The sequence below is a fragment of the Lynx rufus genome, unplaced genomic scaffold (genome assembly GCF_022079265.1).
Source record: "Lynx rufus isolate CCGP_SWC_20201006 ecotype Redwood Valley unplaced genomic scaffold, mLynRuf1.p SCAF_14, whole genome shotgun sequence".
NCBI classification, from domain to species: Eukaryota; Metazoa; Chordata; class Mammalia; order Carnivora; family Felidae; genus Lynx; species Lynx rufus.
In genome coordinates, this window is record NW_025814828.1 from 50,252,782 (window position 1) to 50,272,346 (window position 19,565).

Here is a 19,565-nt window from a genome sequence, read left to right on the forward strand (position 1 = left end):
GTGTTCATGGACTGGAAGACTTAACACTGCTAAGATATCAATGGGCTCCATGCTGTCCATGCCTGCTTGGGATTCTCTCTCTCCCTCCCTGTCTCTGGCCCTCCCCTGCTTGTTATCTCTCTCTCTCTCTCTCTCTCTCAAAATAAATAATTGGAAAAATAAAACGGAAAAATCTGTCCCAAATTCATGTTGAATCAGAAGGGATTTCAAATAGTCAAAATAATAAAAGAAAAACAAAAGGAAGGTATTGTATTTCCTGATTTCAAGACTTAATACGAAGTAATGTTAATAAAATCATTGTGATACTGACACCAAACCAGACATATACACCAATGGAATAGTATAGAGAACTCTCCACAGAACTCTCACATATATAGTCAAATGACTTTTTACCAAAGGTGTCAAGATAACTCAATGAGAAAAGGGCAGTCTTTTAAGCAAACATCATTGGTAAAACTTTATTGGTAAAACTGAATATCCACTTGTAAAACATGAAGTTAGACCTTTGCCATAAAAAAGTTAACTCAAAATGGATCAAAAACTTCTAGAAGAAAATAGTAAAATATTCATGGTCAAAAATTTGGCAATGATTTTATGAATATGCAAACAAAAGAAAAGGAAACCAAAAAATAGATAAATTGCACTTCATCAAAAATAGGCACTTTTGTGCATCAAAGAGCACTATAAACAGAGAAAAAAGCAACCCAGGTGATGTAAGAAAATATTTTCAAGTAATATATTTGATAAGAAATTAATATTCAATAACTATAAATAATATATACAGTCAGCAACAACAGAACAATTTAAAAAGGGCAAAAGAATAGAACATACATTTTTCTAAAGATATAAAAATGCCCAACAAGCCCATGAAAAAATGCTGAACATCACTAGTTATTAGAGAAATAAAACTAAAACCACAATTATATATCATTTCACATTGTATGGTCAGTATTATGAAATAAATTAAATGAAAAATTGTTGGCAAGGATATGGAGAAATTGGGACACCCACATTGCTAGTGAGAATGGGAAATGGTATACCTGCTATGGAAAATAGAATGGCAGGTTCTCAAATAATTACACATCGCATAAAATTTCATTTCTGGATATATACCTAAAATAACTGAAACCAGAGACTAAAACATATATTTGTATACAATGTTTATACCAACGCTACTCAGAATAGTAAGATGGTAGCAACTCAAGAGTCAATTGACAGAAGAAGGAATAAAGAAAATATGATTGTATTTGTCTACTTGGGCTTCCATAACAGAATACCATAATCTAGTGGCTGAAACAACAAAAATTTATCTTCTCACGGTTCTGGAGGTGAGAAACCCAATATCAATATCAATATCAATATCAATATCAATATCAAGGTTAGGGATCTCTCCTTGGGTTACAGATGACATCTTTCTTCCTATGTACTCAGACAGCAGAGAGAATGAGATCTCTCTTCCTCTTTATATAAAGGCCACAGTCCTATATCATTAGAGTCCTACTTTATGGACTTATTTACGTTTCATTACTTCTTGACTTTATCTGCAGATATAGTCACATTGGAGGTTAAAGATTTAATACATAAATTTGAGAGGACACTATTCAGTCCATAGAAGCGATATATACATAAATAGAATACTATTTATTCTTTATTTTTATTTTTTATATGAAACGTATTGTCAGATTGGTTTCCATACAACACCCAGTGCTTATCCCAACAGGTGCCCTCCTCAATGCCCATAACCCACTTTCCCCTTCCTCCCACCCCCATCAACCCTCATATTTATTCTTTAAAGTAAAGGGAATTCAGAACACTGCTGCAAGCTACAACATAGGTTAACCTTGAAGACACTCTTCTAAGTGAAATAAGACACTCACAGAGGGACAAATATTGTGATTCCACTTAAATGAGATATCTAGATGAGTCAAATTTATAGAGGCAGAATGTAGAATGGTGATTGCCAGAGGCTGTGAAGAGGAAAAAGTTGAGAGTTAGTAATAAATGACAACTGAGTTTCAGGGGTGTAAGATGAAAAAATCTGGTGATGGAGGGTGGCCAAGGTTGCACAACTATGTGAATGTACTTAATGACACAGAATGCTAAATGTTATGTTATATATGTTTAAGTGCAATGGAAAAACAGATTTCAGCACATTTAAATTATCTCTGTGCTAGAGAACCATTAATGAGAGTCAAAGGAAGGAAAAACTGGGTCTTTGAAAAGAGAAACAAAATTGACAAATCTTTAGCTATACTGACAAAGGAAAGATAAGAAACAACTGAAAGCAGAAAGAAAAATAAAGAGATCACTAAAATTGGCAAATTGGCATATTCCTAGAGACATACCAACAACCTAAAATTACTCAAAAAGAAAATCCCAACAGACCTATAACTAAATAAGAGAATGAATCAGTAATCAAAACCTCCCAAGAAAGAAAACTCCAGGACCAGATGAACTTACTGATAAATTCTACCAAACATTTAAATAATTATCACCAATCTTTCTTAAACTCTTCTGAAAAAAAAAATGAAGAGAGACAATTCCTAATCCCTTCTATAGGAATAGCATTACTCTGATACCAAAGCCAAACAAGGCATCACAAAAAAGGATATACCAATATTCTTGATAAATATAAATACAGAAATCCTTAACAAAACACTAACATATTTAATTCAGCAGCATATTGGAAGGATTATACACCATGTCCAAGTGGGATTTATCCCAGAAATGCAAAGTTAGCTCATCATAGGAAAGTCAATTAATGTAACATAGTACATTAATAAACTAAAAGGGGGAAACATGATTATTTCAATGGACACAAAAATGTCATTTGAAAAAATTCCACACCATTTCACAATAAAAATATTCATAAAACAAGGAAAACAAGGAAACTTCCTCAACATAATTAAGCACATACATTAAAAAAAAAAACACATAGCAAACATCAAATTCCATGATAAAAGCCTGTGACTTTTCCCACAAAGGTCAGGAATACAAAGATGCCACTTCACTACTGTTATTCAACATTGCACTGGAAGTTCTAGCTAGGGCAACTAGAAAGGAAAATAAATAAGATATCAAATTTGAAAAGAAAAAAAGAATATTGTCTTCACAGTTTACCTGATCCTACAAAAAGATAATACCAAAGAATGCACAAAATTGATGCTAGAGTGAAGGAATGAATAGTGCATAGCTAAAAGTTACAAGATCAATACAAAACTGAGCTGTGTCTCTGTACAAAAACCAGGAATAAACAATATAAAAAGATTAAGAAAGATTTTTGAAGTAATTATATTTACAGTGATATGCAAAAGACTAAAATAACAAGGACTAAATTTAAGAAAAGAACAAGTCCTGTGAACTGAAAACAAAATACAGTTGAAAAATATCTTAAAAACCTAAATAAATGGAAAGACATCCTGTGTTCATGAAGTGGAAAGCCTAATATGCTGAATACAGAAATAATACCCAAAGCAATATACAGATACAATGCCACCCTTATCAAAAATTCGAAAACCTTTTTTGCAGAATTTGAAAAGCTGATCCTCAAATTCCTATAAAATTGCAAGTAATTATGAATAGCCAAAACAATTTTGAGAAAGAAAAACAAAAGTGGAAGACTCATACTCCCCAATATCAAAATTACCTCAAAGCCAATGTATTCAAAACATTGTGGTATTGGCATTACACTAGACATATAAAATAGAATAGAAATTAAAGTCCAGGAATAAATTAATATATCTAATATATAGATATAAACCATAAAATAGAATTGACTTTATCATGATAATCTTTTTTTATAGTGATAAAATTTACAATTTTAACTATGTTAATTGTGCAATTTAGTGACATTGAGTGCATGCACAATGTGCACCCGTCACAACTATGCATACTCTGCATAATATGCACAATATGCACAATAATACTCTGTATTATTATCCCTTCTTTCCAGTCAATGGTAATCACTAATTTACTTTGGACTTATCCTAGGTACTTCATATAAATGTAATACATATATGTCCTTTTTTGTCTGGGTTATTTCACTTAGCATGATTAATTTCAGGGTCCATTTATATTGTATCATGTACCAAGTTTTCACTTTTTATGACTAAAAAGTATTTTATTGTATATATACACTGCATTTTGTTTATCCATTCATTCATTGATGGGCATTTGGACTGTTTATACTTTATGGCTACTATGAATAATTCTGCTACAAACATGGTTTTGCAAGCGTCTGTTCAAATCCCTACTTCAAATTCTATTGGCTATATATGTTCAAGTGGAATTGAATTAAATGGCATGCCATGCTTTATTTTTGAAAAAGTGTCATGCCATTTGATACAAAACCTGCATCATTTTACATTCCCACCAGCAATGCACAATGGTTCTAGTTTTTCCACATCCTCAACAACATTTACTATTTGTTGTTGTTATTGGTGGTGGTGGTGGTGGTGGTGGTTGTTGTCATAGCCATAGTATTGAATCTAGAGTAGTACTTCATTGTAATTTTGATTTATGTTAATTTGCCTAATAACTAGTGATGTTCAGCATCTGTTCCTGTGCTTACTGACCATCTGTATATCTTCTTTGTGGAAATATCTGCTCAAGTTCTTCCCTATTTTAAAAATTGGGTTGTGTATTAATTTTCTAGGCCTGACATAACAAATGCCACAGACTGGGTGGCTTAACAGAAATATATTTTCTCACTTCTGGAGGCTAGATCGAAGATCAAGGTGTTTGCAGAGTTGATATTTGTTTTTCTGAGGCCTCTCTCCTTGGTTTGTAGATGACCATTCTCTGCTACTGTCATGAGATGCTCTTTCCTCTGTGTGCCTCTTTCCCAATCCCCTTGTTTTATAAACACACGAGTAATATTGGACTACAGCTTACTCTAATGACATAAGTTTACCTTAATTACCTCTTTAAAGAGACTATTTTCAAATAGAGTCATATTCTGAGGTACCGGAAGTTAGGACTTCAACATATAAATTTTGGGACATACAATTTAGTCCATAATACTCCATTCCCTGGGGCCCCAAAATTCATATTCTCCTCACATGCAAAATACATTCACCCCATCCCAACACCCACAAAATATCTTAATACATTCCAACATCAACGCTAAGTCTAAAATCTCATTTAAATATTATTTAAACCACATATGGGTGTGTCTATAGATGTGATTCATCCTGATGTAAAACTCCTCTCCAGTTGTAAACCTATAATACCAAAATAGTTATTTGCTTTTAAACTGAAATAGTGTAACAAACATAGCATAGACATTTCTACCCCAAAATGGAGAAATTAAAAAGAAGAAAGGGGGGGTGCCTGGGTGGCGCAGTCGGTTAAGCGTCCGACTTCAGCCAGGTCACGATCTCGCGGTCCGTGAGTTCGAGCCCCACATCAGGCTCTGGGCTGATGGCTCGGAGCCTGGAGCCTGTTTCCGCTTCTGTGTCTCCCTCTCTCTCTGCCCCTCCCCCGTTCATGCTCTGTCTCTCTCTGTCCCAAAAATAAATAAACGTTGAAAAAAAAATTTAAAAAAAAAAAAAAAAAGAAGAAAGGGGTCATTAGTCGCAAGCAAATTCCTAGCAGGCATATATTAAGCCTCCAGAATAATCCTCTTTGGCTCAATGTTTTGTTCTCCAGGCCCAGCAGCGTGTCCCTGTCTTCTGTGCACACCAGACTTGTGGCCCTAATGCCTCAGCCATGTTTGGCAGCCACAAAACCTCAGCCCTGTGAGTCATCCCTGACTGCTTTTGAATCAAGGAGGAGACAGATCCCCTGGTCTCTGCCTTCTGGGCTCATGCTGGTGGTAGCAATTCTACCAATCTGTAAAACATCTTTGGGGTTATTATTCCCTTTTCTTGAGATATAGCACATGTTCACAACTATATAGCTCTATTGTCCCATCTCAAAGAATACCAGAAGTCCAACAACCTTCCTTCATTCTGTTTCATCTTTGTCTCCTTCCATCAAAACTGGCAGTGTTTCTGCTGGTATAACCATATTTCTGTTCTGGCTTTTGCTGAGATGGTTTATTGAATCCATAAGTAACAAGACTATAATCTATGTAGAAGATTTTGTCTAGCCATACATTTAGTGTTTTCTCCAGAGCATTCTTTTGTTGTTGTTGTTGTTGTTTTTTAATTTTGAGAGAGAGAGAAGTGAAAAGAGGGGTGGTGCAGAGAGACAGAGGGAGAGAGAGAGAATCCCAAGCAGGCTCCACACTGCCAGCACAGAGCCCAACATGGGGATCAAACTCATGAATGTGATACCATGACATGAGATGAAACCAAGAATTGGATACTTAACCGATTGAGCCACCAAGATGGCCTTCTCCAGAGCACTCTTTACCATTTTCTGAAGTATGGGTAGGCTGAGAATTTCTCAAATCTTTCTGTGTTTGTTTGTTTGTTTGTTTGTTTATTAACACCCCCCCCTCAGTTTGTCTATTTTGTTTTGCATTGTTAAGGAGAGATCAGGCCATGCCTTCAACACTTTGCTTAAAAAAACCTTCTCATTTCAATGTCTAAGTTTATTACTAACAAGGACTATTTTCCAAAAACTAGAACTCAATTTTTCCAAGCTACTCTCCACTTTATGACGAGGATCAATTTTCCCAGTTTTCAATAATGTGTTCCTCATTTCTGCCTGAGATCTCACCAGAAGCACTTTTAACATTCATATTTCTACCAACATTCTCTTCATTATGGAATATCTATGTTTCTAAGATGTTAGAAGCTTTCTTTAGAGTTGTCTCTCACTTATGAGCCTTTCAATAATCACCTACAGTTCACATTTCTATCAACAGACACTTCAAGAAAATCTCAGCTTTTTTAACATACACTTCAAACCTATTTTTAAAGTAAAAAGGTATTAATTGTATTTTTTTAAAGTTTTTATTTAAATTCCAGGTAGTTAACATACAGTGTAATATTAGTTTAAGATGTAAAATATAGTGATTCAACCCTTGCATACAATACCTTGTTCTCATCACAGGTACATTTTTTAGTCCTCATTTTCTATTTAAACAATCTACCCACTCACTTCTACTCTGGTAACCCATCAATTTGTTCTCTATAGTTAAGGGTCTGCTCTTTGGTTTGTCTCTTTGTTTTATTCTTTCCCTTTTGCTCATTTGTTTTGTTTCATTTCTTAAAATCCACATATGAGTGAATAATATGGTATTTGTCTTTCTCTGACCTATTTAAGCTTAGCATGATACTCTCAAGCTCCCTCCATGTCATTGCAAATGGCAAGATTTCATTCTTCTTTATGGTTGAGAAATGTTCCATTGTATATACGTATCACATCTTCTTTATTGATTCATCAGTCGATGGACACTTGAGCTTCTTCCATAATGTACCTATTGTAGGTAATGCTGCTATAGACATCAGGGTACATGTATCCCTTTGAATTAGTATTTTTGTATTCTTTGTGTAAATACCTAGTTTTAGATTCTATCCAATATCCATTTTCAAAATTGCTTTTACATTTTTTAGGTATTTGTTACATAAGCACCTCACCTTCTGGTACCAAAATCTCTATCATTTTGCTAGTATTTCCATAATAAATACCATATACTGGGCGACAACTAACAGTAATCTAAGGTCTCATGGTTCTGAAAGCTAGAAGTCCAAGATCAATGTATAAGTAGGGTTGATATGTTTTGAGCTCTTTCTTGGCCATCTTCTTTAGGTATCATGACATCTTCCTATAGTATGTGTATGTGTTTTAATTTCTTTTACTTATAAGGACAATAGTTTTATTGAATTAGGGCCCATCCTAGTAACTATATTTTACCTCAGTTACTTCTTTAAAGATTTGTTTCCAAATACATTCTGAGTTACTGAGGTTAAGAATACAACATGTAAATTTTAAGGGGACACAATTCTTCCCATAGAATGTTTTCTCCCATTCTGAGTGTTGACATTTTAATCTCTTGATAGTGTCCCTTACACACTAAAGTCAATTTTTATGGACTCTACTTTTTTCTTTTGTTGCATGTGATTTTTTTGTCATGCTCATGAAATAAATGCCAAATCCAAAGTTTGGATAAAGCTTTGAAGGTTTTTCTTGAAGTATTCATTTAAGAGTTTAATAATTTTAGCTTCTAACGTTGGGTCCTTCATTTTGAGTTAATTTTTGTATACACTGTAAAATAAGGGTCCAACTACTGTGTTTGCATGTGGACATCCGGTTTTCCAGGTATTATTTGTTGAAAACAATGTCATTTTCCTATTGAGTGGTGTGTGCATCCTTGGCACACATCATTTGACCATACACGTGAGGGTTTTACCTGTTTTTTCTAATCTAATCTATTAGTCTTTGTGCCTGCCTTTATTCCTGTGCTACATTTTTTTTATTACTGTACATCTGTATTAAAATCTGGAATGAGAAAGCGTAAGTTCTCCATTTTTTTCTTTTTCAAAATTGTTTTGGTTACTAAATGTCTATTAAGATTGCATATGAATTTTAGGATGGGTTTTTCTATTTCTGTAATTGGAATTTTGATTGCAGTTGTATTAAATCTGTAGACCGCTTGAGTAATATTGGCATCTTAAAAATATTATCTTCTGATGTATAAACATGAGATATATTTCCATTAATGTGTGTTTTCTGTAATTTGTTTCAGCAGTTTTGTAGTTTTCAGAGTACAGTTTTTTTTAATCTTAAGTATTTTATTATTAAGTATTATTCTTAAGTATTTCATTCTTTTCTATTATAAGTGGAATTATTTTCTTAACTTACTTTTTGGAGTGTTTAATGTTAGTGTACAAAAACAAATGATTTTTCAGTATTAAATTTGTGTCCTGTACCTTTGCTAAATCTGTTTCTTAGATCTAACAGCCATTTTTTCCAAATATAGTGTTTTCTACATAAAAGATCATGTATTTTTTAAGCAGAGATAATTTTACTTTTTCATTTCCAAATTGTATTCCTTTTCTTTTCTTTTCTTAATGTTCTAACTAAACCAGTGGCCACCAATTCCACTGATGAGTGCTCTGTTTTTATGAACTAATCATCTAATAATATCCCACCTCCTAAAACCATTATATCTGGGTTTAGGATTGCAACACACAAATTTTGGGGGATACAGAAATATTCAGTAGGTAATACGTTGTTAAGTTAGACTGTTGAATTGAGATCTTTGTTCCATAAGCATTTAAAGTTATAATTTTTCTTTTTGGTATTGCTTTTGTATATCACATATCTCTGGTATACTTTTTAAAAATATTCCTTTGTATCAAGGTATTTTTAAATTTTCCTTATAATTTCTTTTGTAACCCATTGGTTAGTTAAGAGATTTATTAATTCCCATATACTTGTGGTTTTATCCAGTTTTTTTCTGTATTTTAATTCTAGTTTTATTCTACTGTAATCAGAAAGATCCTTTGTATGTTTTCAATCTTTAAAATTATTGAAGACTTCTTTTGTGGCCTAATATATGAGCGATTCTGGAGGATATTTTATGTGCACTTGAGAATAATATGCCTTATGCTGTTGTTGGATGAAATGTTCTATTATTGTCTGTTTGATGCAGATGGATTAGAGCATTAAGTTCCTCTATGTACTTTCTAATTGTAATGGTTAATTTTATGAGTCAACTTGGTTGAATCAGGGTGCCCAGATATTTGAACAAATATTATTCCGTATCTTTTGGTAAAGGTGTTTTGGGATGAGATTAACATTTAAAATGGAATATTTTGACCAAAGCAGATTACACTACAAATGTGGGTGGACCTCATCCATCAGTTGACTGCCTTAATAGAGTAAGACTAGCCTACACAGAGGAAGGAGGAATTTTGCCAGAACACTGCCTTTGGTCTTGAACATTGGTTCTGCTTCTCTGGAGAACACTAACACATAAATCTTCTCTGTGTCCTTTTCAGTTATTTTTCATGGATCAAATAACATGTAATTTAGTTTCATTTGATATATAATTGACATAAAACATTGTGTAAGTTTAAGCTATACAACATGTTTTATTTTATACATTTATATATTGCAATATGGTCACCACCATAGTGTTAAATTTCTGTCATTTTGCATAATTATCATTTCTTTAGTGTGTGTGTTGAGAACATTTAACAACTAGTCTCAGAAACTCTTAAGTTTGTAGTACAATATTGCTCGTTAAAATCACTATGCTACACATTAGATCTACAGAACTTATTTATCTACTAGTTGCACATTCTTACCATTAAATAAATCCCATTTTCACAACACCCCAGGCCCTGCTAATCACCATTTTACTCTGATTTTACACGTTTTCTTTTAGATCTTATATTACATGTAAGTGAAATCATACAGTATTTTTCTTTCTCTGTCTGAACTCATCTCAGATTAATACCCTCAAGGTTTAACCATGTTGTTGCAAATGGCAGGATTTCCTTTTTTCCCCTCATGATTAAATAATATAATAAATATTATTTGTAATTATATTTGTAACAATTATATAATAATATAACATACAATAGTTATGTAGCACAATACTATCTGTACCTGTATCTACATATCTTTATCTCTATCTATCTGTCATCTATTTATCCATTTTTTTTAAACCTGAAAATTGTTTTCCATAGTGACTACACCAATTTATATTTCTACCAATGGTGCACAACTGTTCCCTTTACTCCATCCACATCCATGTTAAACATTGTTGTCTCTTCCCTTTTCTAGGACAGTTACTCTAACTGTTGTGAGGTGACATATCATTGAAGTTTTTATTTAAGCTTCCCTGAAGATTAATGATGCTGAACATTTCTTCATATACCTGATGACCATTTGGATACCTTTGGAAAATGTCTATTCAGTTTCTTTGCTCATTTTTTAATCAGACTTTTTGTTATTGACTTATAGGAGTTCTTTATTTATATAACTATATTAAAATATATTTGAAAATTAATATTAGTTAATATTAATATTATCTTATTTGATATATGGTTTGCAAATATTTTTTTCCATCCCCTAGGTGCTCTATCATTTTGCAGACTTTTTTCTTTTTTTTTTTTAATGCTTATTTATTTTTAAGAGAGACAGAGACAGAGTGTGAGCCGGGGAGGGGCAGAGAGAAAGGGAGACAGAATCTGAAGCAGACTCTAAGCTCTGAGCAAGCTGTCAGCACAGAGCCTGATGTGGGGCTTGAACTCACAAACCGCGAGATCGTGACATGAGCCGAAGTCAGACGCTTAACCAACTAAGCCACCCAGGCACCCTGGACTTTTTTCTTTTGCTGAGCAGTTCTTTATTTTTATTTGTTTGTGTGTTTGTTTGTTTGTTTGTTTAAATTTGATGTAATTGCACTTGTTGATTTCTGCTTTTGTTGCTTAGGCTTTTGATGTCATATCCAAAATATGTTTGTCTAAATCAATGTCAAATTACGTCTTCCCTAAATTTTCTTCTAAGTGTTTTAGAGTATTTGGTCTTATGTTCAAGTTTTTAATTTATTTTGAGTTAATTTTGTGTGGGTGGTATAAGACAGGGCCATAATTTCATTGTTTTGCATGTGGTTACCCAGTTTTCACAACATCATTTCTTTAAGAGATTATTCTTTCTCTATTAAGTTGATATGAGTTCCTTGTCAAATATTAGTTAACCATAGATTCATGGGTTTATTTCAGGGATTTCTATTCTATTTAATTGGCATATGTGTATATTTTTATGCCATTACCACACTGTGTTAATTACTTTAGCTTTTAAGTATAGTTTGAAATCAGAAAGTGTCATGCCTCCAGCTTTGTTCTACTTTCTTATGCTTTCTTTAGCTATTCGGGGTCTTCATAGTTCCATACAAATTTTAGGTTTTTTTTTTCTATTTATATAAAAATAACCTTGGAATTTTGATAGGAATTTCATTGAACATATAGATGCTCTGGGTATTATGGGCATTTAAACAATAGTAATTCTTCCAACCCATGAATTCAGGATTTGTTTACATTTGTTTGTGTTTTCTTTAATTTCTTTCATCAAAGTCTAGTATTTATGTTGCTCTCATCTTTCACTTTCTTGGTTACATTTATTGCACAGTATTTTTGAATTTGATATTATTGTTGACAAGACAGCTTAGTTTTTTACTCATGATGATTAACACAAAGTGTTATATTAGTTTCAGGTGTAAATATAATGATTAAACAATTCTATACATTATTCAGTGCTCATCACAATAAGTGTACCCTTAATTTCCTTCATTGATTTTACCCATTCCTCACCCACCTCCCTCTGGCAATTGTCAGTTTATCATCTATATTTATCATCTATATTTATGGGCTTTGTCTCATCTTTCTTTTTTCATTTTTTCTGTTTCTTAAATTCGACATATGAGTTAAATAGCATCATACCATCTAGATCCATTCATGTTGTTGCAAATGGAAAAAATTTATTCTTTTTTATGAATAATATTCCAGTGTGTTTGTGTGTGTGTATGTCCAGTGTGTTTGTGTGTGTATATCATATATATATATATATATATATATATATATATATATATATCTCACTTCTTTATCCATTTGGGATAGTTCTCATTTGTGATTTTTTTCAGATATTTCATTTTTAGTAAATAGAAACACAACTGTTTTCTGAATGGTGATTTTATATTCTGAAACTTTGCTGAATTTGTTGATTAAGTTCTGACAGCTTTTTTGTTGACACTTAAGGTTTTCTATATATAGGGTTATAACATATATAAATAAACACAATTTTGCTTCTTCCTTTCCAATTTATATGCCTTTTATTTCTTTGTCTTCCATAGTTGTTCTAGCTAAAACTTTCAAGACTATGTTGCATAAAAGTATTCAGACAGGGAACACCTGTATTTTTGTTGCTTTTAGAGGAAAGCTTTAAATCTTTCAAGTTTTGAGTATGAAGTTAGTTTTAAGTCTGTTATATGTGACCTTTATTATTTTTTAATGTTTATTTATTTTTGAGAGAGAGAGAGTGTCAGGAGGGGAGGGGTAGAGAAAGAGGGAGACACAGAATCCAAAGCAGGCTCCAGACTCTGAGCTGTCAGCACACAGCCCAATGCAGGGGTCAAATGCATGAACTGAGAGATCATGACCTGAGCCAAAGTCGGATGGTTAACCGACTCAGCCACCCTGGAGCCCGTATGTGACCTTTATTTTTGAGGTATGCTCCTTCTAAATCAAATCTTTGAGAGTTTTTGTCATGAAAGGATGTTGAATTTTGTAAAATACTTCTGCCTTTACTCAGATGATGACATGGCTTGTCTGTTTTTATTTTTCATCCTATTAATATGCTGTGCCACATTTGTTGATTTGCATATGTTGAACTACCTTGCCTTCCAGGGATAAATACCTCTTGGTCATGGTGTATATATTAGTTTTAGTGTGTTGTTGAATTCAGTTTGCTAATATTAGTTGAGAATTTTTAATCTGTATTCATCACATATATTGATCTGTAGTTTACTTTTTACATGGTGTCCTTTTCAGGCTTTGGTATGAGGAAAATAACAGCCTTGTAAATTACTTTGGAAGTGTTCTCTCCAATTATTGGGGGAAGAGTTTAAGAAGAATTGACATTAATTTATAGCGTTGTGATCTGAAAATATGCATGGTATGATCTCAATCTTTTTGTAACTATTGATACCTGATTTGTGAACAAATATGTGATCTATTTTGGAGAATGTTCCATGTGCACTTCTGCTGCTTTAAGATAAAATTTTTTGAATATATCTTTTAAGTTATCTGGTTCCATGCGTTATTCAGAGCCATTGTTCCCTTTTTGATTTTCTGTCTAGATGTTTTGTCCATTGCTTAATTTTTGTTAATTTTTAAAAAAAATATTTATTTTATTTTGATAGAGAGACAGAGAGAGAGACAGAGAGAGAGAGAGAGAGAGAGAGAGAGAGAGAGATGACTAGTGTGGGAGGGCCAGAGAGAGAGGGAGTCACAGAATCTGAAGCAGGCTCCAGGCTCCAAGCTGTCAGCACAGATAGCAACTGATGTGGGGCTCGAACTCATGAACCATGAGATCATGACCTAAGCCAAAGTTGGATGCTTAACCAACTAAGCCACCCAGGGCCTCCCTTTACTTAAAATTTTTTTAATGTTTATTTATTTCTGAGAGAAAGAAAGAGTGCAAGTTGGGGGGGGGGGCAGAGAGAGAGGGAGACAGTATCCAAAGCAGGTTCCAGGCTCTGAGCTATCAGCACAGAGCCCGACATGGGGCTTGAACTCACGAACAGCAAGAGCATGACCTGAGCTGAAGTCGGACACTTAATCGATTCAGCCACCCAGGCACCCCCCTTTACTTTAAATTGAGTATTAAAATCTCCTATAATTATGGTATTCTTATCAATAAGTTTGCTTATGTTTGTGAAAGTCGATTTACATATTTGGGTGTTTCACTTTGGGGGCATAATTATTTACATTTGTTAGCTCTTCTTAATGGATAGACCCCTTAATCATTATATGATGCTTTTCTTCATCTCTTGTTACAGTCTTTGTTTTAAAATCTAGTTTGTCTGATGTAAGTATGGCTACTCTGGCTTTCTTTTGACGTCCACTAGCATGATAGATGATCCTCCATCCACTCCCTTTCAATCTGTATGTGTCCCCAGGTCTAAAATTGGTCCCTTGTAGGCAGTATATAGATGGATTTTTTTTTTATCCATTCTGATATCCTATGTTTTTGATTGGAACATTTAGTCCATTTATTTCCACAGTGATTATTGAAATGTATGAATTTAGTGCCATTGTGTTATCTGTGGATTTTGTGTTTGTGGTGATGTTCCTTGGTCCTTTGTAGTCTTTGTTGGTTTGCAGTCAGAGAGTTTCCATTAGGCTCTTTCCAGGGCTGGTTTAGTGGTCACAAAATCTTTTAGTTTTTGTTTGTCTGGGAAAGTCGTTATCTCTCCTTCTATTCTGAATGACAGCCTTGCTGGATAAAGGATTCTTGGCTGCATATTTTTCCTATTCATCACATTGGATATTTCTTGACACTCCTTTCTCACCTGCCAAGTTTCAGTGGACAGTTCTGCTACTAACCTTATGTGTCTACCTTTGTAGGTAAAGGACCTTTTGTCTCTAGCTGCTTTCAGAATTCTCTTTTTGTATTTTGCAAGTTTCATTATGATATGCTGTGGTATTGATATGTTTTTGTTGATTTTGAGGGGAGTCCTCTGTGCCTCTTGGACTTGAATGCCTGTTTCTTTCCCCAGATTAAGGAAGTTCTCAGCTATAATTTGTTCAAATAAACCTTCCACCAATTTTTCTCACTCTTCTCCTTCTGGGACTCCTATGATATGGATATTCTTTTATTTCATGGAATCACTTAGTTATCGAAGTCTCCCCCTCATTATCTAGCAATTCCCTTTCTCTCTGTTTTCCAGCTTTATTATTTTCCATAAATTTTACCTTCTATTTAGCCTATTATCTCCTCTTCTTCTTCCATCCTCCCTGTCGCTGTATCTAATTTATTTTTCATTTTAGTCATAGCATTTTTAGGGGGGTATAAACATTTTATTTTTTATTTTATTTTTTAATATAATTTATTGTCAAGTTGGTTTCCATACAACACCCAGTACTCATCCCAACAAGTGCCCTCCTCCCTACCCAGCACCCACTTCCCCTCTCCCCCACCCTCAATCTACCCTTAGTTTGTTCTCTGTCCTTAAGAGTCTCTTATGGTTTGCCTCCCCCCTCTCTGTAACTTTTTTCCCTCCCTCCCTCCCCCATGGTCTTCTGTTAAGTTTCTCCAGATCCTCATATGACTGAAAACATATGGTATCGGTCTTTCTCTGCCTGGCTTATTTCTCTTAGCATAATATGCTCCAGTTCCATCCACATTTCTATAAATGGACAGATTTCATTCTTTTTCATTGTCAAGTAGTATTCCTTTGTATATATAAACCACATCTTCTTTTTTTTTATATATATATGAAATTTATTGACAAATTGGTTTCCATACAACACCCAGTGCTCATCCCAAAAGGTGCCCTCCTCAATACCCATCACCCACCCTCCCCTCCCTCCCACCCTCCATCAACCCTCAGTTTGTTCTCAGTTTTTAACAGTCTCTTATGCTTTGGCTCTCTCCCACTCTAACCTCTTTTTTTTTTTTTTCCTTCCCCTCCCTCATGGGTTCCTGTTAAGTTTCTCAGGATCCACATAAGAGTGAAACCATATGGTATCTGTCTTTCTCTGTATGGCTTATTTCACTTAGCATTACACTCTCCAGTTCCATCCACGTTGCTACAAAAGGCCATATTTCATTTTTTCTCATTGCCACGTAGTATTCCATTGTGTATATATACCACAATTTCTTTATCCATTCATCAGGTGATGGACATTTAGGCTCTTTCCATCATTTGGCTATTGTTGAGAGTGCTGCTATGAACATTGGGGTACAAGTGCTCCTATGCATCAGTACTCCTGTATCCCTTGGATAAATTCCTAGCAGTGCTATTGCTGGGTCATAGGGTAGGTCTATTTTTAATTTTCTGAGGAACCTCCACACTGCTTTCCAGAGCGGCTGCACCAATTTGCATTCCCACCAACAGTGCAAGAGGGTTCCCGTTTCTCCACATCCTCTCCAGCATCTATAGTCTCCTGATTTGTTCATTTTGGCCACTCTGACTGGCGTGAGGTGATACCTGAGTGTGGTTTTGATTTGTATTTCCCTGATAAGGAGCAACGCTGAACATCTTTTCATGGGCCTGTTGGCCATCTGGATGTCTTCTTTAGAGAAGTGTCTATTCATGTTTTCTGCCCATTTCTTCACTGGGTTATTTGTTTTTCGGGTGTGGAGTTTGGTGAGCTCTTTATAGATTTTAGATACTAGCCCTTTGTCCGATATGTCATTTGCAAATATCTTTTCCCATTCCGTTGGTTGCCTTTTAGTTTTGTTGGTTGTTTCCTTTGCTGTGCAGAAGCTTTTTATCTTCATAAGGTCCCAGTAATTCACTTTTGCTTTTAATTCCCTTGCCTTTGGGGATGTGTCGAGTAAGAGATTGCTACGGCTGAGGTCAGAGAGGTCTTTTCCTGCTTTCTCCTCTAAGGTTCTGATGGTTTCCTGTCTCACATTTAGGTCCTTTATCCATTTTGAGTTTATTTTTGTAAATGGTGTCAGAAAGTGGTCTAGTTTCAACCTTCTGCATGTTGCTGTCCAGTTCTCCCAGCACCATTTGTTAAAGAGGCTATCTTTTTTCCATTGGATGTTCTTTCCTGCTTTGTCAAAGATGAGTTGGCCATACGTTTGTGGGTCTAGTTCTGGGGTTTCTATTCTATTCCATTGGTCTGTGTGTCTGTTTTTGTGCCAATACCATGCTGTCTTGATGATGACAGCTTTGTAGTAGAGGCTGAAGTCTGGGATTGTGATGCCTCCTGCTTTGGTCTTCTTCTTCAAAATTCCTTTGGCTATTCGGGGCCTTTTGTGGTTCCATATGAATTTTAGGATTGCTTGTTCTAATTTCGAGAAGAATGCTGGTGCAATTTTGATTGGGATTGCATTGAATGTGTAGATAGCTTTGGGTAGTATTGACATTTTGACAATATTTATTTTTCCAATCCATGAGCAGGGAATGTCTTTCCATTTCTTTAAATCTTCTTCAATTTCCTTCATAAGCTTTCTATAGTTTTCAGCATACAGATCCTTTACATCTTTGGTTAGATTTATTCCTAGGTATTTTATGCTTCTTGGTGCAATTGTGAATGGGATCATTTTCTTTATTTGTCTTTCTGTTGCTTCATTGTTAGTGTATAAGAATGCAACTGATTTCTGTACATTGATTTTGTATCCTGCAACTTTGCTGAATTCATGTATCAGTTCTAGCAGACTTTTGGTGGAGTCTATCGGATTTTCCATGTATAATATCATGTCATCTGCAAAAAGCGAAAGCTTGACTTCATCTTTGCCAATTTTGATGCCTTTGATTTCCTTTTGTTGTCTGATTGCTGATGCTAGAACTTCCAGCACTATGTTAAACAACAGCGGTGAGAGTGGGCATCCCTGTCATGTTCCTGATCTCAGGGAAAAAGCTGTCAGTTTTTCCCCATTGAGGATGATGTTAGCTGTGGGCTTTTCATAAATGGCTTTTATGATCTTTAAGTATGTTCCTTCTATCCCGACTTTCTCAAGGGTTTTTAATTAAGAAAGGGTGCTGGATTTTGTCAAAGGCCTTTTCTGCATCGATTGACAGGATCATATGGTTCTTCTCTTTTTTTTTGTTAATGTGATGTATCACGTTGATTGATTTGCGAATGTTGAACCAGCCCTGCATCCCAGGAATGAATCCCACTTGATCATGGTGAATCATTCTTTTTATATGCTCTTGAATTCGATTTGCTAGTATCTTATTGAGAATTTTTGCATCCATATTCATCAGGGATATTGGCCTGTAGTTCTCTTTTTTTACTGGGTCTCTGTCTGGTTTAGGAATCAAAGTAATACTGGCTTCATAGAATGAGTCTGGAAGTTTTCCTTCCCTTTCTATTTCTTGGAATAGCTTGAGAAGGATAGGTATTATCTCTGCTTTAAACGTCTGGTAGAACTCCCCTGGGAAGCCATCTGGTCCTGGACTCTTATTTGTTGGGAGATTTTTGATAACCGATTCAATTTCTTCGCTGGTTATGGGTCTGTTCAAGCTTTCTATTTGCTCCTGATTGAGTTTTGGAAGAGTGTGGGTGTTCAGGAATTTGTCCATTTCTTCCAGGTTGTCCAATTTGTTGGCATATAATTTTTCATAGTATTGCCTGATAATTGTTTGTATCTCTGAGGGATTGGTTGTAATCATTCCATTTTCATTCATGATTTTATCTATTTGGGTCATCTCCCTTTTCTTTTTGAGAAGCCTGGCTAGAGGTTTGTCAATTTTGTTTATTTTTTCAAAAAACCAACTCTTGGTTTCGTTGATCTGCTCTACAGTTTTTTTAGATTCTATATTGTTTATTTCTGCTCTGATCTTTATTATCTCTCTTCTTCTGCTGGGTTTAGGCTGCCTTTGCTCTTCTGCTTCTATTTCCTTTAGGTGTGCTGTTAGATTTTGTATTTGGGATTTTTCTTGTGTCTTGAGATAGGCCTGGATTGCAATGTATTTTCCTCTCAGGACTGCCTTCACTGCGTCCCAAAGCGTTTGGATTGTTGTATTTTCATTTTCGTTTGTTTCCATATATTTTTTGATTTCTTCTCTAATTGCCTGGTTGACCCACTCATTCGTTAGGAGGGTGTTCTTTAACCTCCATGCTTTTGGAGGTTTTCCAGACTTTTTCCTATGGTTGATTTCAAGCTTCACAGCATTGTGGTCTGAAAGTATGCATGGTATAATTTCAATTCTTGTAAACTTATGAAGGGCTGTTTTGTGACCCAGTATATGATCTATCTTGGAGAATGTTCCATGTGCACTCGAGAAGAAAGTATATTCTGTTGCTTTGGGATGCAGAGTTGTAAATATATCTGTCAAGTCCATCTGATCCAATGTCTCATTCAGGGCCCTTGTTTCTTTATTGACCGTGTGTCTAGATGATCTATCCATTTCTGTAAGTGGGGTGTTAAAGTCCCCTGCAATTACCACATTCTTATCAATAAGGTTGCTTATGTTTATGAGT